The sequence below is a fragment of the Macrobrachium nipponense genome, chromosome 29 (genome assembly GCF_015104395.2).
Source record: "Macrobrachium nipponense isolate FS-2020 chromosome 29, ASM1510439v2, whole genome shotgun sequence".
Classification (NCBI taxonomy): domain Eukaryota; kingdom Metazoa; phylum Arthropoda; class Malacostraca; order Decapoda; family Palaemonidae; genus Macrobrachium; species Macrobrachium nipponense.
In genome coordinates, this window is record NC_061092.1 from 18,906,218 (window position 1) to 18,923,547 (window position 17,330).

Below are 17,330 nucleotides of genomic sequence, written 5' to 3' on the forward strand. Positions count from 1 at the left end.
CTCTTCCTCTTCCTCCTCCTCCGCCCATACTGTCCCTCAAACCCCCTCTCGCCCTCCCACGCCGAATGTCCCTAAAAGAAAACACAAGATCGTGGTATTTTTGGCAAAAATAATCAAGGTCAGTAATTTAGTCATTTGGTTAAATGCCTTGTGTGCGCTTATTCAGGGTCCATGGTCCACGCCCTTGTAGACGCTCACGCACATACGCACGCGCACCCACACATGGGTACTATATATATATATATAATGGTAATAATATAATATTATATATTATAAATGTGTGTGTATACATATGTAAACATATTTATATATATATATATATATATATATATATATATATATATGTGTGTGTGTGTGTGTGTATAAAAGGCTGTCTGTACTGATAGATGTATTTGTTTCAATACTGTAGTGAAAATACTTCCATATGTACCCTGTTATCCTATATACATCGCAGTGCGGTTACATAAGTGTCTGTGCGATACCAGAACGTGGAAAAACGTTGCTGGAAATCATTTAATCGTCAGCCTGAGAAAGGATCTCGGTGTGAATGGCAGGTCATCCGTGACAGGGAAGCAGTTTAGGAGATCGATCATGGGCGGAGGTCATGAAACACGTCCATCGCTGCTCTCCGATAATTCTGAGGATGACCTTGCTGCCACTCAGGCTATTAGAGGTCACGCCCGCACACACACATACATTTGTGTGTGTTTATATGTACATATACATATACATGCAACACACATATATACATATAAGTAGAGAGGGAGGGAGAGAAAACAACACAACGTACACCGTCACATTCATCTCTTAACTGCTGGGTATTGGATTAACCCCCGTGTAGTATATACTAAAACGAGTATACACACTGGTGAGTAAGAGTTATTTAAAATATATGAGCAGTAGCAACTGACATTCACAATTGGATGAAGAAAACGTGTTGGTTTATGTGATGTATATACAGATGCCCCTAGTTTATGTAAGTATACATGCGTTGTTTGTGTATACAGCTACCTCATTACACAAGTATACATTTGCAGTGTTACGTAGGTGTATGCGTGCTTTACGTATATATATTACACTCATATATATATATATATATATATATATATATATATATATATATATACTTGTGTATGTATATATATATATATATATATATAGAGAGAGAGAGAGAGAGAGAGAGAGAGAGAGAGAGAGAGAAGACTTGATTTATGTCTGTATATAGTACAGGTTAGGTAAATATACTGATATGTAAATGTAATAAGAATTGACAGTAACACAGGCATGATTCACAATTCGATATCGGGCTGTTTATTTGCATTTTACCCTGAAGAGACCTCTGTGTTCCTTTCCATAATGTCGTTCCATGTGGGTGGGAAGCAATTTCCCGAGAATAAAAGAGCCAATGAAAGAAATCGATAGGCAGATGGTCACTCTCACCCTCATCTCACGATGCCTTTGATTTTTCAAGTGTCCTGAATCACATGATCACTGTTTCTCATCGTCACTTCAAGGATATCCGCACAAACACAGACACAAACGCACAAACACCTACGAGAACAAGCTGCGGTAGGCAAGCCCGGAGAGGCTGTTAGCTTCTCAGAGGCTGCTGCACAACTGAGGCCCTCTGCATGATAACGTGTGTGCGTGTGTTTGTGTGTGCGAGAGTGTGTCCATGACTCAGCGGCACTCTGTAACCGCGCACACATACAAATATACACAGACATTCGGATGTACACTTTATAAACTCTTTAAGCGGTCGCACAGTTTCTCGTGCTATGATGCTCAGCATATTTTGTCCCGTAAATGACACATGGGCCTCTCAGGTCTCTCGATTCTTTTTCCGTCTTTTTCTTTCTGTTATCCACATCTGACATTCATATCAGGCTACAGCTACTTTTGTTTCTGATTTTATTGTAGTTTTGGCTCTCGTCCGAGTAGTTTTTTATATTAGTTTATTAGACTTGTTTCTTAAAGTCATTCGAATTATGTAAGCAGTGTCCAAGCGAGAAACAGTATAAGCTGAAGTGTTGTTCTCCATCGAAAGAAGAAGGAACATAGTAAAACATGACAGAAGGTGAAACGTAATCAAGGTCTTTAGACCTTGAGCGGAATATTCTCAAAGAGTCTTTTACCTCTTCTATCGAACGGAAAGAGAAAAGAACCAGTCGGGCGAATGTGAGTAAACTTTTGAGCGCTCGCCGTTTGCCAAAATGAATGTCTACCTAGGACCCACTACCCGAACTGCATCGTGGCGCATCGTCTCCTTTCTACATCTCGCCATCGTAATGGACGCCTCTCACCCTATGACCTGGGTTATCGGTCACCCAGTATTTTCTCAGGCGCCCTTTCTTTCTCACCTGTGCGTACCCCTTTGTGTTTTTGTTCGTTCTTTGTTGCTCTGTATCACTTCCTCTCCCCTGAGGATACGCATCGCCTTTGGCCTCTTTGTTTTGCCACATCCCCCAGAAGGCAGCAGAGAATCTCTCTCTCTCTCTCTCTAATTATGTATCTTTTTGAGTTTTAAGGTAACGATCGCTTTTCTTCGATCTGTAGGATCCTTAATCTTATTTTATCGTTTGTGTGCATTGTTATGATTTTTAAAGCGCACATGCTCTCGTGTGGTATGTGTGTGTGTAATAAATAAAATGAATATACATGCACATACACACACACAATATATATGTATATATATGTATATATATATATATATATATATATATAATATATATATATATACTATATATATTATTTACTACACACACACACACACATATATATCTATATATATATATATATAATTATGTGTGCGTGTGTACGAGACAGAGACAGAGAAGAGAGATTATTTGGAAATGTGTCTTTATGGATAACAGCCTTCGAATCTGAGAGAGGAGGAATTTTCGGATCTTGTAAATGTGAGATTAAATGACACAGGAATATTTGAATTTGTTGGACCAAAAACTGCAACTGAAACCTCCGTGTACAAAACCCAATGGCAGTACATAGCCCAGGCCTGAAGGAATCAAGGAAAAGAGTGCAGTCTTGAAAGTGAAGATTGTCAGTGCTAAAGAAAACAAACGCGGAGAGAGAAAGGCAACGGAGTACTTGAAAGGCAACAAAGTGGAGAAAGTTGAATAGGTAGGCGGGGCTTGGAAGCAAAAATCTACTTGACCATGAATTATTACTATCTACAGAAACGTGAGGAAACCCAGCATGTAAAGCAAGGGACTGAAGTTGAGTGATTGATTTATTAGAATGAAAAATTGCCTTCAGAATTTTAAAGATCATTTACGCCAGGGCTTAGGCATGAAGAAGACTTCACTAAACTATCTAACGGTGTGAAGGTAATGGTCTTCTAGTCCCCAGCAATGCATTTAATTCATTTGTAGACGTGTAAATAGACGTATTTTCACATAGGTATGTAATTTACGCATCTCCTCTCGATAGATGTTTTTGTTTCATGTTGTTAGGCGCATCTCCTCCCACAAAGTGTGTAGTAAACAGCGCATACGAGAAAAAAAAACTTTGCTTTAAAACTGTACTTTAAAGCTTTACTCAAAATAGCCTTATATTTTTAACCTTTTAAGGGAGACTACCTCTGGTAGCTATATATATCAGAAAAATCTGTATGAATGACTGGTAGAGAGATTTAAGATGTCGTTACCATAGGGGAAACGTGTAAGGAAGAAAAATAATCCTTCTTGTCAAACATTTGTTGCTGCCTGGTTGCAATGTATTATTACTGGAAAACTTGAAAACGAATCTGTATCAACTAAATCACACTAATTCATCAAGTTGTCAGGCCTAAAGACTAATCTTTACTCTAGAAAAGAAGACTCTTTGAGGTGAAACATAAAAGTAACGAATCATTTTATTTGTTATCAAAATGCAGATTTAAAGTTAACTTAGCCAGTCAGTTCGTGACTCACGCAGACGCTTCCAGATGGTGTTAAGAGTTCCCATTACAAAAACACAAGGGAGACGTAGTCGACTTACGTAAACAAGTCTGTTTTGCTTTTGCTTGTTTCTAGGCTGCGTGTGCTTGTTGCCGAATTGTAAGGTACTGGTTTCGGAGGGATATTTTCTTCCTTCGGCAGTGTTGTATGTTATGTCGATAGAAACCGTCAGCATTTTTGGCTATTAAACTGCTTCGTGTCGCACTGAGAAATGGTTACTATTTAAACTGACATTATAGAAGACAGTCGCGGCATAAGGACTACACGTACGCGACTGTCATCGGGTTTGCCCTGCCGGAATTAGCGCGCGCTCCAGTCTGCTTGGGTATTGCCCATGCACATTAACTTAGTCCTGTAGTGTCCTGATATAGTGAGTGTTTTTAAATCATGGCACCAAGTAAAAGGAAGACAAGTGCAATAATGATAATAGCACTCCTGCAAGACGAAAACGAGCATGAAAAGTGCAAGGAAAATCTTAAAGTATGGGTGAAACCATGGCTAAGAAAGAGGTTTTATCATGACTTTTTTTGAAAGAATTAAAGGAAAATAACCCGGAATATTATAGAAATTATTTAAGAGTGACTGATTATGTCTTCGGAGACCTTTTATACCTTATGTCTCCAAAAATAAAGATACAGTAATGAGGAAGTCTATACCTCCTGAGGAAAGGTTAATTACAACATTAAGGTTCCCAGCAACGTTTCTTGGGCTGCTGTTAAGAGGAATAAATCAAAATGTCACAACTTGGCACATATAGTACATAGGGCAAAACTGAAGACTACTACTGCAAGGGGTAAAACTGCATACTACTGCCGCGAGGGGGCAAAACTGCAGACTACTACCGCCAGGGGCAAAACTTGCCGGACCTATTCCCGCGGGGAGGGGCTGGAAACTACACCGCCGTGCGGGGGCAAAACTGCACACTATAACCGCAAGGGCAAAACTGCAAAACTACCTACAAGCGTGGGGCAAAACTGGGCAAACGCCCACTATCGGCAAGGAAGGGGGCGAAAACTTGCAGACCAACTATCCGCAGGGGCAAGAACTTGGGCAAAACTACTACAGCGTGGGGCAAAACTGCAGACCACTATCCGCAAGGGGGCAAAACTGCAAACGACCACTATCGACAGGGGGCAAAACTGAGAACTACTACCAGTAGTGGGGCAAAACTGCAGACCCATTACTGGCGAGGGGCCACAAAACTGCGCTACTACCATGGGGGCAAACTTCAGACTACTACGTGTGGGCAAAACTTCAGACTACTACAAGGGGGGGCAAAACTGCAGACTACTACCATGGGGGCAAAACTGCAGAATAATACCTGTGGGGGCAAAACTGGCCGACTACTACCACCTGCGGGGGTAAAACTGCAGATCTGCTACTGCGAGGAAAAACTGGCCAGACTACTACCGTGGGGACAAACCTTCAGACTACTACCCGCGGGGGTAAAACTGCAAGACTACACCGGCGGGGTAAAACTGCAGACTACACCGAGGGGTAAACTGCAGACTACTACCGCGGGGGTAAAACTGCAGACACTAAACGCGGGGGGCTAAACCGGGGCAAAACTACAGATCACTACTGTGGGGGCAAAACTGCAGACTTACTACAATGGGGGGCAAAACTGCAAGACTAACTACCGCCACAAAACTGCAGACTACTACAATGGTGGGGGGTGCAAACTGCAGACTACTACCGCCGAGGGGCAAAACTTCAGACTACGACAGTGGGGGGCAAAACTGCAGACTACTGCCGCGGGGGCAAAACTTCAGACTACTACCGCGAGGGGGCAAAATCGCAGACTACACGGGGGCGGGGGGGGGGGGTGATCAGAAAACTACCGCGGGGGGGCAAAACTGCGGACTATTGAAAGGTAAGCAATAAAATACGAGTCAAAATAGGTTGGTCAACCCAGTCATCCTGCTAGTCCATCCCCACACACCACAGACTGGCGGGGGATAATGCCAGTCTTGTCTAGACTGACCTGTCCGGTTGAGCATGTTGAAGAGATGAGAGGACTAGCTAGTCTCTCCGGGTTTGTCATTTTTACCCCCCATACAGAAAAAGATTGGCCGGTTCATGCCTATCCCGGTACAAATCAACGTGGCAGTCCTCTACGTGTATGGTGCTTAAAACGCTGTATCTGTACCGCTTTACTGACTAGTTAAATGCGTGTTATTTGAAACACATTGCGTTTGATTGCTGTAGTATGCAAGTTAAGGATGTTCACCATCTCTAGTCAGGTATCACGGGAATATTAGTGTTACTGCTTTTAACTACTGAGTAGTCACGGATGCCTTTTTCAGTTTTCTGGTGCAGATTGCTAACCGTATAAATTATTGTATTCATACCGTGAGTTGCGTCATACTCTGCGTGCCATAGTTTTTCAGAGTCTGCTAGTTCAGTTCTAGTGCTTGAATACAAACACGTTTATTTATATATATATAATATATATATATATATATATATATATATATATATATATATATATATATATCTATATATATATGTGTGTGTGTGTGTGTGTGTGTGTGTGTGTGTGTGTGTGTGTGTATGACTTGGCCTGTTCGATTTTAACACTTATGCTTTGCTCTATTCTTTCCTATTTGCTGACATAACGGTTTTCTGTCAAATGGAAGTTACTACGCAAGATTTTTAGCCTTTGGCATGCTGCATAAGAATGTCTACTCAGCATAAATAACAACAGCGATAGTAAGTAAAAATAATACCTTCGCCAAAGGAAAAGAACAAAACTAGTTCTGCCATCCAAAACAAGTTTTGTTTTTCTTTTTCTTTTTCTTTTTTTTCCCCACCAGCCTCCCAGTCTCCCTGGCTCGCCGAGACCCACATGTTACAGCAGCCTTCTGACCATATTAGACCCATTGTCGTGTGAGTCACTCCAAGATTGGAGGAGAGATAGCATTTAATTGTTAGGGTCATTTTAGCTATACAACTCTTCTGTGGCTTGAAGCTCCATGACGACCAGGGTGTCTGACAGATTTTGCGTTTTGAATAGGAACTCGTTGTCATGATTAAAAAGACAAATTTTTTCCTTGGGAGATAATGCTCTCGGTTGTGATTTAGAGGAGGGGGGTTGGGGACTGTCACTCACTGAACCCGGGGTGTAAGGGGGGATGGGGGGCAGTCGCTCACTAAAGGCATCAGACTATAGAGTAAATTTATTATTATTATTATTATTATTATTATTATTATTATTATTATTATTATTATTATTATTATTCTGTGCGATCCTGATCATTTAGGATCAGTTGGAAAAAAAAAATTCGTTTCATAAGTATGCTGTCCTAAAAGTGAATAATACTCGTAGATAGTAAGAAGTTCACTATTAGTAAATGAAATAATGGTTACCCGTTTGGGAATGACTAAATAATTGCAATTAAAATTCACAGATCACGTAGCCAAAAGGAATTCAAATGAAGTTCATGCTAAAAATGTAATTAAAATTAAAGAGACTCACTGTAGATGTGATATGTTCGAATTTTTCTAGAAGATTAATTAAAGCTTTCATATTAAATGGTGAATGATAGAACGCGTTTATCACCTGTTACGAAATAAAAAATACAAACTTTTTTTTCCCATTAGCAGGAACGTTAAAGGTTAATATTATCATAATATATAATATAATATAATATAGTTATTATATATAATATATATATATAATGAAGTAGTATATATATTTGTGTGTGTGTGTGTTTACAATCCACGAGCACACACACGCGCACATATGCTTCCTTCTATCGAATTTAAGTGTTAAATAAACTGTGATTTCGCTCCCAGCAGTTATAGTATGGTTTCTAGTGAGCTCAAATGCGGATCGAAACCCAAAGTGAGTCTTATATAAAAGGAGGAAACCTTACGACGCCAAACGTAGCCTAAATCACTTGCAGTGTGCGAAGGAGGTGTCTCTCTGTTGACGGTGCCGGACAGAGTGGTTCTCAAATCCAGTTATACAACTCGCAAAGTTGTGCACTTCGAGGGCGGAGTGGTTTTAGCGAAGTCTTCTGCTCTAGAATAATGCTCTGTTAATATTGCCTTTATTTCCTTTTTTTCCAGAGAGAGAGAGAGAGAGAGAGAGAACGTTCATCATAAGTGTAACTGAAAAATGCGACTCAGAAAAGAGGGAGAAAACTAGAATCAATTAAATCAGTATTACGAGACAGAAAATCCAGGTCTTGTTCTTTAAAATAGACGAGTGCTACACAGCGGGTTTTGAAATAAGAGTGTCATCCCTTGGGAAAAAGAGTCATCATCTTCTGAGTCGCATTGAGTAGGCTACCTGAATTGTTTTCAGACCTCGAAAGAATTCGCCATCACTAACGGTACGTTCGCGTTTAACCCGACACTTTCGAATTTATTCCAAAGAAATGTATATTATATATATATATATATATATATATATATATATATATATATATATATATATATATATGTGTGTGTGTGTGTGTGTGTGTGTAATTTTTTTCTTCCCTTCAGGGTTAAATTCTGGCGTCCATTATACCCGAGATAAAAGAGGGACTCGCCGAGATTGTAATTCCAGACAAAAGTGAGTTCACGCCAGAATATTTTTCCCTCCGGTGAAGCGACATTGCCCGACTCTTCACGCTTGGTTTCTGCAAGACATGAAGGATCGCCAGCGTTTGTTTGACTGTGTCATGCTCGTCAATGTCATCGCGCAACAATAACCACATTTCCGCATTCTGCGGAGTTTTTGCGCAGTGATCGGAGTTTTAAAAGGACCCAGAAAGATTGGGGAGTAAAAAGAATAAAAAAAGCTGGCTGAAAAGAACTTACAGACTTCTATAATGAGTTCTAGTCAGACAAAGTGTTCCTTTGGCCCAACTGCTATTCCATGATAGCGGGATTTCGATTTTTTTTTTTTTTTCTTTTTTTACTGAATCTGGTTCTAATTGTTTCATATCATGAGGCAAAAGATACTGGCTCTTCAAAGGCGGCTGCCATGTGTGGTAAAGTGTTGAATGGCTTGCGTGGACCTTTAAGCTTTTTCCATAGTGAAGAGACTTACAGATTCTCTATTCCGGGATAAATTACAAAAGTATTTCAATTGAGAATTGCTGCAACATCCCATGGTATTTCCTCAAATAACTTTCAGAATGGAGGACTTCCTTGCGTAGGAAATTGTTTAGAATGTTAAAGCGCATTTGAATTAAATTTATGACAATAATGATGTAACTGAATGGTGAATAATATGTAAAATCAAGTACAGTTTAGTTCACAAAAGCTTAAACGGAATAAACCAAATCAGTGTGGTAGAAATGAAAGAAAATATGAATATAACCCATTAAACATACAGGCAGGCTCCCATGGCAGAACATACATGACTTGCAGAGGTGCGCCAGGCCAAACAAACTTCCATAATAAAAAAATTAAATAAAAATGTGGGGGATGGGCGGCGGGGTTATGTGGAATAGCAAAGTCCATCCAGTCATCTAAAGTGTGGCAGAACCTAGAGAAACGGCGAGAACAATGGTTCCAAATAGGTTATCCCTCTTCCCACACTGCGAGCACTTTGTGAGCCTCTCTCCTCCTCCTCCTCCTACGCAGTCAAGAGGGAAGTTGCACGCTGAACTGAGACTCAAAGGGCGGCGCTGCTGAATGTTTGTCATCCTCTCCCTCACTTTGTGCCAGATGCACAGAGTCCCCTTGGGATGTCAGAGAGGAGATACGCATAACGACAAAGGCTCGCAGAAGCCTGACGGTCACGAATTCCTGATCGCACTGGATGGACCCTCAGCTTCCAGCTAAGTTTTTTTTTTTTTTTTTCCAGACCTTCGTTAAAATGTAAAGTGTTTGTGGCGTCAGAAGATCGACAGTGCCTTCCTGTAACTGTTTGCTTCAACAAACAGTATTATGAAATGGGGTGAACGCTTTAAATGATCACTTTTTCTTTGGGTAAATCATTTGAGCAAGTTCCTTGAAACTTCGTGACGTATTTGGGTGAGAAAATCACATATACAACAACAGGTTGACATTTTCTACAACCGTTTAGGGGGTGATATGATAATGAGGTAAAGTTTCATTTGTTTGTCGTCGTCATTGTTGTTGTTGCTTTTGTGACCTTATTTATTTTTCAGGTTTCTAACTAAGCCAGTTAGGGTTTAGCCATGTTAGCAAAGCTACGCTTTTGGACTAGAGGCGTAAATAATACCATGTTAAGAAAAACACCAGGAAGCTTATGTATTCAACTGTAATGGTTGCGTCAGCGTCGAGTATGCATACTTGAGTGTATGATAGTTATTATTATTTGCTCAAACCTTCACTATCGGGTTATTTTCTTATTCTTTTCATACTATTTCTCCTGCCCCAAAACTTCTCTTTCTTGATAGGAAATCAATTTTTCCGTAGTGATCAAGTCCCAGCATTCGTACATGCTTTTACTTTTTCAAGTTTCCTTCGAAGCCTTCGCTTTGTCCCATTTCAAGTCAAATGTATCTGAATTCGACGGATAATTGTACAGGAGAGTCGTGCAATCATCGAGGTAGCGAAGTGGAGTGAGTGGTAACCGCACCTTAGTAGCGAGTGCGTTCGAATCTCACCATGGAAAAGAAAATTATTTTTTTCACCTGAATTAAAAGGCTTGTAACGATACGTGTATCATAAGAATGTAAGGAAATCGAGAAATTATGGAGTAATTGCGACTATTGGTTATGTATTTTGAATTACGTACGTAAATGGAATTCATGGCCTCGAGGGAATTGGGACACTGGAATGCAATATCATTTGCCTTCACTTCAAGGAGTTATCTAGCAGTTTGTTTGAAAACCCCGTACAGTAAAAGCTAAAGATCTTGCATCCAGTTGCTTCAGTTTATTCGTGGTTGTATACTCTAATATCATATTTCACGTTAATCCTGTGATAGAAGTTATCTGTGCGGTACAAATATACAGAGATGTTTATGCTTATGCATTTCATTTCTTATTTTATATCGTAGAAGTTAAAGAGCTAAAAACTTAAGGATGATTTGAAACCTTTCCACAAAAAAGGTACAATATTTTTCTCCCTTCACTGCTCAAGAACCATTCACAAACTTTCCAGAGAAATATATAAGAAACAGACAAGCATAATCCACCTCATCGTTTTATACCCGTCTATGTTATTCCCTGGAAGACTGATTAATAACCCAGTCGCATTTATTAATTTTTCTATATGAATGTATTCGTTGAGCATTGACGTGAAGAATCCTCGATAATGCCGTTGTCCGAAGAGGTTTGGCGACCTGCTTAAGTTCAGTAGACAGTGTTACGTCTAAACCAACTTTATTGTGGATTTAAATCTTAACTCATGATAACAATGATGTGACACCTCATCATGGAATGTTGCTTACTTGATAAGAATAAAATAAAGACTACGTACGCATCGTACAAGAGAGCAGAATTTTCGTGCTTGGAATAAGGTATAATACGGTTATGGCAACAGTGGTGTTATGGTAACTGCTATTATACAACTCGTGAATAATTCCAACACCACCACTACCACTGCTATTACGAATATTATATTATTATTATTATTATTATTATTATTATTTTATTTTATTATTATTATTATTATTACAGAAATACGCAAAAATCCTTCCATATTCATAACCATAAAAGGTCTATACTCGGGTTTCCTTTCTCACAAACATTCTCAAAATACAAGACTCACATCCCCCGAAGGTGTATATTAAGGATAAATGTTTATATTCAGACCGCCTGTGCTCTTTCACAGGCTAGAGACAAAAAAGAATATACAAGGGTATTTCCAAGCCGTGATTCACGACGCTCCTATGTGCGCAACAAGGGTAAAATCCGATAGTGAATGCGACGGTTGACAGAAACCCCGTCACGAAATGAGGGGCTCGCGGAGACTGTTTTTATCTCTCTCTCTCTCTCTCTCTCTCTCTCTCTCTCTCTCTCTCTCTCTCTCTCTCTCTCTCTCCGGCGTCCATATCTGTCTTCTGCGTCGATGACCTTTTTGTGCTGATATCGCCGGTATATTTTTCGTATTAATCACTCTGGGTGTTATCAGAACTCCGTGAGATAATTTCTGGCATGGATTTAAGACGTGCTTTTCAAAATTCATTCCATAATTAGTATTAGTTTTATTATTACAAATCTTAATGTGCAGATATGTTCGTAAAAGTTGTCAAAAAGAAGATTATCGCGTCTAGTTTCCACCGAATAGAGACCCCTATTTGTGGAGCAAATGTGGCATAGGTTACAGGCATTGTCAAACATCTTGAACTGCACCACAGGATCGGCTATATTGGAAAGCTATTGATCTGTAATATCGGTTTGCGTATTTATGCACATTTATTCATGAATTCAAACTTGTACCCACAAACATAATTTTCTCTTTGCGCTAACCCTTTCTAATAAGAGTCTATTCTGCCTTATCACCGTCTTCTACTCAGAAATGTTAGAAATGTTAGACTCCTCAACCGAACACCGACACAGGCACAAATTTCATCCGCTTTCGATGGTAGGAAGTTGATCTGACAACATTCACAAGGAATTTATAAATATGACTTATATACGGGTCAACTTGGCTTTCTCCCCTTTCCTTTATGACTAGGCTTTTTCTGCACACGCTCTTGTTTTTTTACTAGTAGAATTTTCCTGCCAATAGATATTGAATTCAGTCGCAAACTCAATAAGGCACTATACTTCTTAACTGAGAGAGAGAGAGAGAGAGAGAGAGAGAGAGAGAGAGAGAGAGAGAGAGAGAGAGAGAGGCGGGGATGAAAAGCCATCAGAGTTATAATGTGTCTCCTTGTTCTTGGGATTTCATTTTAAGGCAAGGGGAGTATCCTGCGATTTCTTCCTATGGCAAAGAGAGTTTGTAGCTCTGGAAAAGAGAAAGAGATAGCAGATACTCTGTTAAAAAAGTGATGTTGGAGAGAAGAGAGAGAGAGAGGGCGCAAGCAAAGATGCCCCGTTAGAAGTGAGAACTTGTCTCATTATTTTGCGAGAGAGAGAGAGAGAGAGAGAGAGAGAGAGAGAGAGAGAGAGAGAGAGAGAGAGAGATGTCTGTAATCCGTCCGTTAGAAGAATATCTCCTTTTCCTTGGATAATCTTGTGGAGAGGGAGAAAGAACTCGTATGTGTCTAAGAGTTACCCCGAAGGGCATGTAATCTGTGACAAGCATGAATTATGACTCACACTCTCGGGCTCTCTCAAGACACAGATAATGTGCTTCTATTTATTGTGTAATAAACAGGATGTTCACACTGCAGCAAGTACTTACCATGCTATCTGTCACAAAGACAGTCAAGATTGTATATATCGTTTCTTGATCACTCCAGTCTATTTACTGATCAGGCGCGTTGGATTCATAAAGAGTTTGATCAGTCATCGACGGTTTTTAGTTTAATTATATAGAGTGATCACCTCTATTTAGGCAAGTTTTAAGTATTTTAATAAGAGTGGCTTTTTAACTGACCCACAAGTTAACTTCAGGTGTCGCGTCAGGCGACGATTAAAGGGAAAGAGCAAAATGCCAAGAGAGGCTTCCTCCGTGACGTAACACCTACCAAAGAGACAAGAACAACTTCGCCGAATGCCAGTGCATGCGCGCTAAGAGAAAGAAAAAAAATTAAGATTCGTCAAGAAGTAACAGATACGTGTTCCTGAATATCAACCTGACGTTCGTTTACGGCAGTACGTGACCTCGCATGATAACTGCAGATATTAGTGGTCATCTGTCTGTCCATCTACATGAGACTCCCTGGATGTCCCACTTATCTCGTTCTAGACGCTTTCTTTCAGGTTGTCATGTATTAATATAGAGATAGTTAGGTCTGTTGGTCTTGTTATCCTTGGTTAAAAAATCCAGGTTAATTACTTTTCACAAACTGGATATTTTTATCGCGCTTCTTTCGGCCTATTTTTAACATTTAACTATTGATTATTTAATTACGTATAAATATTTCAAAATAGGATTCTTACATGACTGGCGAAGTATGACCTTGGTCATTTTAAATAACGCGAACATGTGCATATTCAGTTTTGCTTAAGTGGCAGGTTTTTCTTAGATACATAGTCATGCATACATAATGAACTAAAAGTTGTCATTCAGGTATAGGCCATCGTTGCGTGGATAAATCAAATTTATATATATATATATATATATATATATATATATATATATATATATATATATATATATATATATATATATATATATGTGTGTGTGTGTGTGTGTGTGTGTGTGTGTGAGAGAGAGAGAGAGAGAGAGAGAGAGAGAGAGAGAGAGAGCCGACCTTGATTCCTACGTACAAACAAGTACTACCCACAAAAATAGACGAGACGTAAACAAGAAAAAACAAGGAAACCAAGAAGAGTAGACCCCACAATAATATTGGCGAAAGCAGGAATGAAGACGGGAAATCATGCGTCATTCGAGCTCAACCAGCTCTCCAAATTTCTTTCCCTTTGGTGCCGTTTGGGGTGAAATCAACATTCCTTAATCCCACTGTGATCGCAGGTGCGCACGCACGGGTCATTTTCCTCCTGAATAAGTAAGCTTGGGATACTGTGTGACTTCAGTATTGTGTTTTATGCGATATTTTGCCCAGACGCTTTGTGAAAAGCGAATGTGTATTGAGTTGGCGGTGTATGAAAACAACTCTTGAAAACTGATTAAATATAGCAGAAAATATATAACATTGATATATAGGCGCCATGTGAAATATATGATCAGAAATCAGTCCTTCACTAACTAAAGTGCTTTAGAACATTTTATAAGAAATACCTCAATGCTTCGTAAAAATGCTTAAGATCGGCCTTGGATCAAGGTTCATTAATGTCATATGGTTAGTACCTTTACTCACGCGTGCGTGCGAAGACACACAAACACACACATTATATATATATATATATCTATATATATATAATATATAATATAATGATATATATATATAGATATATATATATATATATATATATCATATCACCATTATTCCGTTTCCACTAACAGATAGAAACTTTTAACTAAAAACTACCAAATGGTCGCAGCCACAGTCGTACTGTAATCTTTGAGTCGTAGAAAACCCCATTCTGGAGTCAATTGAAAGGAACATTAAAACAATACCCGGTTCATACTCCTGCACAAAAGGCTCACCTGCAGCTCGTTGGGCCTTCCTTCACCTAATGTGTCATTTATCTTGGTCTTTCATGCGTTCTCTCTCCAATGCACTAAACGCCTTATGCCCAGCACTTGTTTGGTCTTCCTCTCCTTTTTCTTCTCACCACTCAGAAATTAGGCGCTTTTTCCTAAGCTGTCGTACTCTATGCGTTCCACATGACCAGACCATTTCAAAACATCCCTTCCAAGGGAAGTGTCTCCATATTTTATAATCTTTCAGCAAATAATATGCAAACAATTCATCACAGCAGCTTCAACCAACTATTTCCTACACACACACACACATATACTATATATATATATGTTGTTATATATATATAATATATCTATATATATATATATATGTGTGTGTGTGTGTGTGTGTGTGTGTGTGTGTGTGTGTGTGTGTGTGTGTGTGTTCATGCATACAGTATTGGGACTATGTGATTATTATAACCAAATTTATTTTGAGACCCGATAGTAAGTTAAGCTATCCAGAGAATGACGTGAGCTTTGGCTTACAATGTAAGATTGGTAGATAGTGAGAGAGAAAGAAAGAGAAAACTTTTTTTATATACTTGACCATAAAAAACCGATTATTGAAGCCAGTTGGGGACTTGACCAATCATTGTTATTTCAGATAACATTGTCACACTCGAAAAGAAATCCCGCAATAAGAGATTTACTCCACTTCTGTCGTTTTTAACAAACATCTTAGTCATCTTCTTATCACAAACAAGAAGTGTTTTGAAGGTAACGCATAAGAAAGATAACACTGCGAGACGCGGCACTGATGTTACGTCGGTATAAAAAAAAATGACGTTGAGTTTGCAATCCACATATCTATTTCAATATTTTTCACTGAGATTATGATTTTTTTTTTAAATGAACAGAATCGTATGTATACATTTAATGCTTAATCATCCAAACTATACACTGATAACTTCCCCACCAGAAAGCACATCCACAGTTAAGAATCCAGGAGACTCTGTCAAAATTGTAATCACTGAAATGAATCATTACTTTGCAATAAAGACGGGAATGCGTATAGCAATCGCTAAGCCAACAACAAGACGCTCAGGATGGCTCCTCCGTCATTGAACCCGACACCCGAATCACTTTTTCCTCGTAATCGTAGGGTCAACAAACCGTCCTGCTAACCGTGAGGGAGGTTTAAATGTCCACCACTTGTTTCCGTGGGGTTTAAAAATGGCGGACTGACGGAGGTAGGTTGAGCAGTGGCTGCGCTGGCTGACTGTGACGAGGCGTCCCCAGAGACATTGTCGCTTTTTCAGTCGTCTTCGGACGTTTCGTTCGTCGCTCTCAGAAACGGCCATTCAAACAAGGATATCCTTGTTACAGCTATTAAATTCTTCTGGTCTTTGAATCTATATATTTGCCGTAGTTACCTCGACAGTAATGGGGAATTTCAACGGAGGGAGATATGAGAAATCTGGGGATTTTGCAATGTTTACGGTAGACGAATTTAAGAGGAAGAGAAGGCTGCGAGGCAGGAACAGGGAGAAGTCCGGGATAAGGAAATAAGCAATCAGATGTTAGGTGAGCCTTTGTTTAACTACTTCCTGAACTTGGCCTTCCTATCCGCCGTTTCATCCTGTCGATTGCAGTGATAGATAAATGCGTCGCAGGTTTGGCGTAGAGAGATGATTTATTAGACACAACTCTGTATGGCTTATAAGGCAGCGCCAACCAAAGCCAAAGCTTTGTGGTTGAATGCCTTCGTATACCATATAAGCATACGAGAGCTAAAGCCGTGGGGGGTTTATTTCCGAGCGATTAATATTGATTCTGATTCGAAAATAGACCTTTAAATTGTAAGTGGTAGATGCATGTCAACCACCTGTATCGGGTAATTATTCCACCCAAAATCTGGCAGTCTTTAAAGCTCAACTGACGTGGAAAATAGAAGTGAAATGAACCATATGGCGAGAGGCGGTTCGCGACGACGCAACCTTGACGCAGCTCAGGTGACTCATAGATTGGGAAGTGGGCGGCGCATTAGACATTTTTATCAGCTTTATTATCATTGTATCTCTTATTTTCTCCGAGTCATTTATAGTGACATTCTGCTAAGTCGTAATCTCGTTCCATTGTATGTAAATGTCAAACTATGAAACTTGACGAGTATTATACTTCCAAACTACGTCACATAAGTAAAAGTATGCAGCAACACTTTCCGTTTACTTCCTTTCAAATGACTCATAGAAGCCT

At 39.5% G+C, this 17,330-nt stretch overlaps 1 protein-coding gene across 6 annotated transcripts in view; it reads right to left on the reverse strand.

Moving 5' to 3' along the window:
• The window catches only part of LOC135206165 (uncharacterized), a 44,059-nt gene extending 27,708 nt beyond the window's left edge, over nucleotides 1–16,351 (reverse strand). Inside the window, exon 1 of one of the 6 annotated variants that reach the window (XM_064237451.1) lies at nucleotides 16,260–16,351. The gene's annotated coding sequence lies outside the window, so the exon portion shown is untranslated. Of the gene's footprint in view, nucleotides 1–1,440; nucleotides 1,660–15,095; nucleotides 15,288–16,121; nucleotides 16,228–16,247 lie in introns of those variants that run through there. The other 5 variants (XM_064237453.1, XM_064237454.1, XM_064237455.1 and 2 more) reach the window with 5 other exon arrangements.
• Nucleotides 16,352–17,330: the final 979 nt, after the last annotated feature.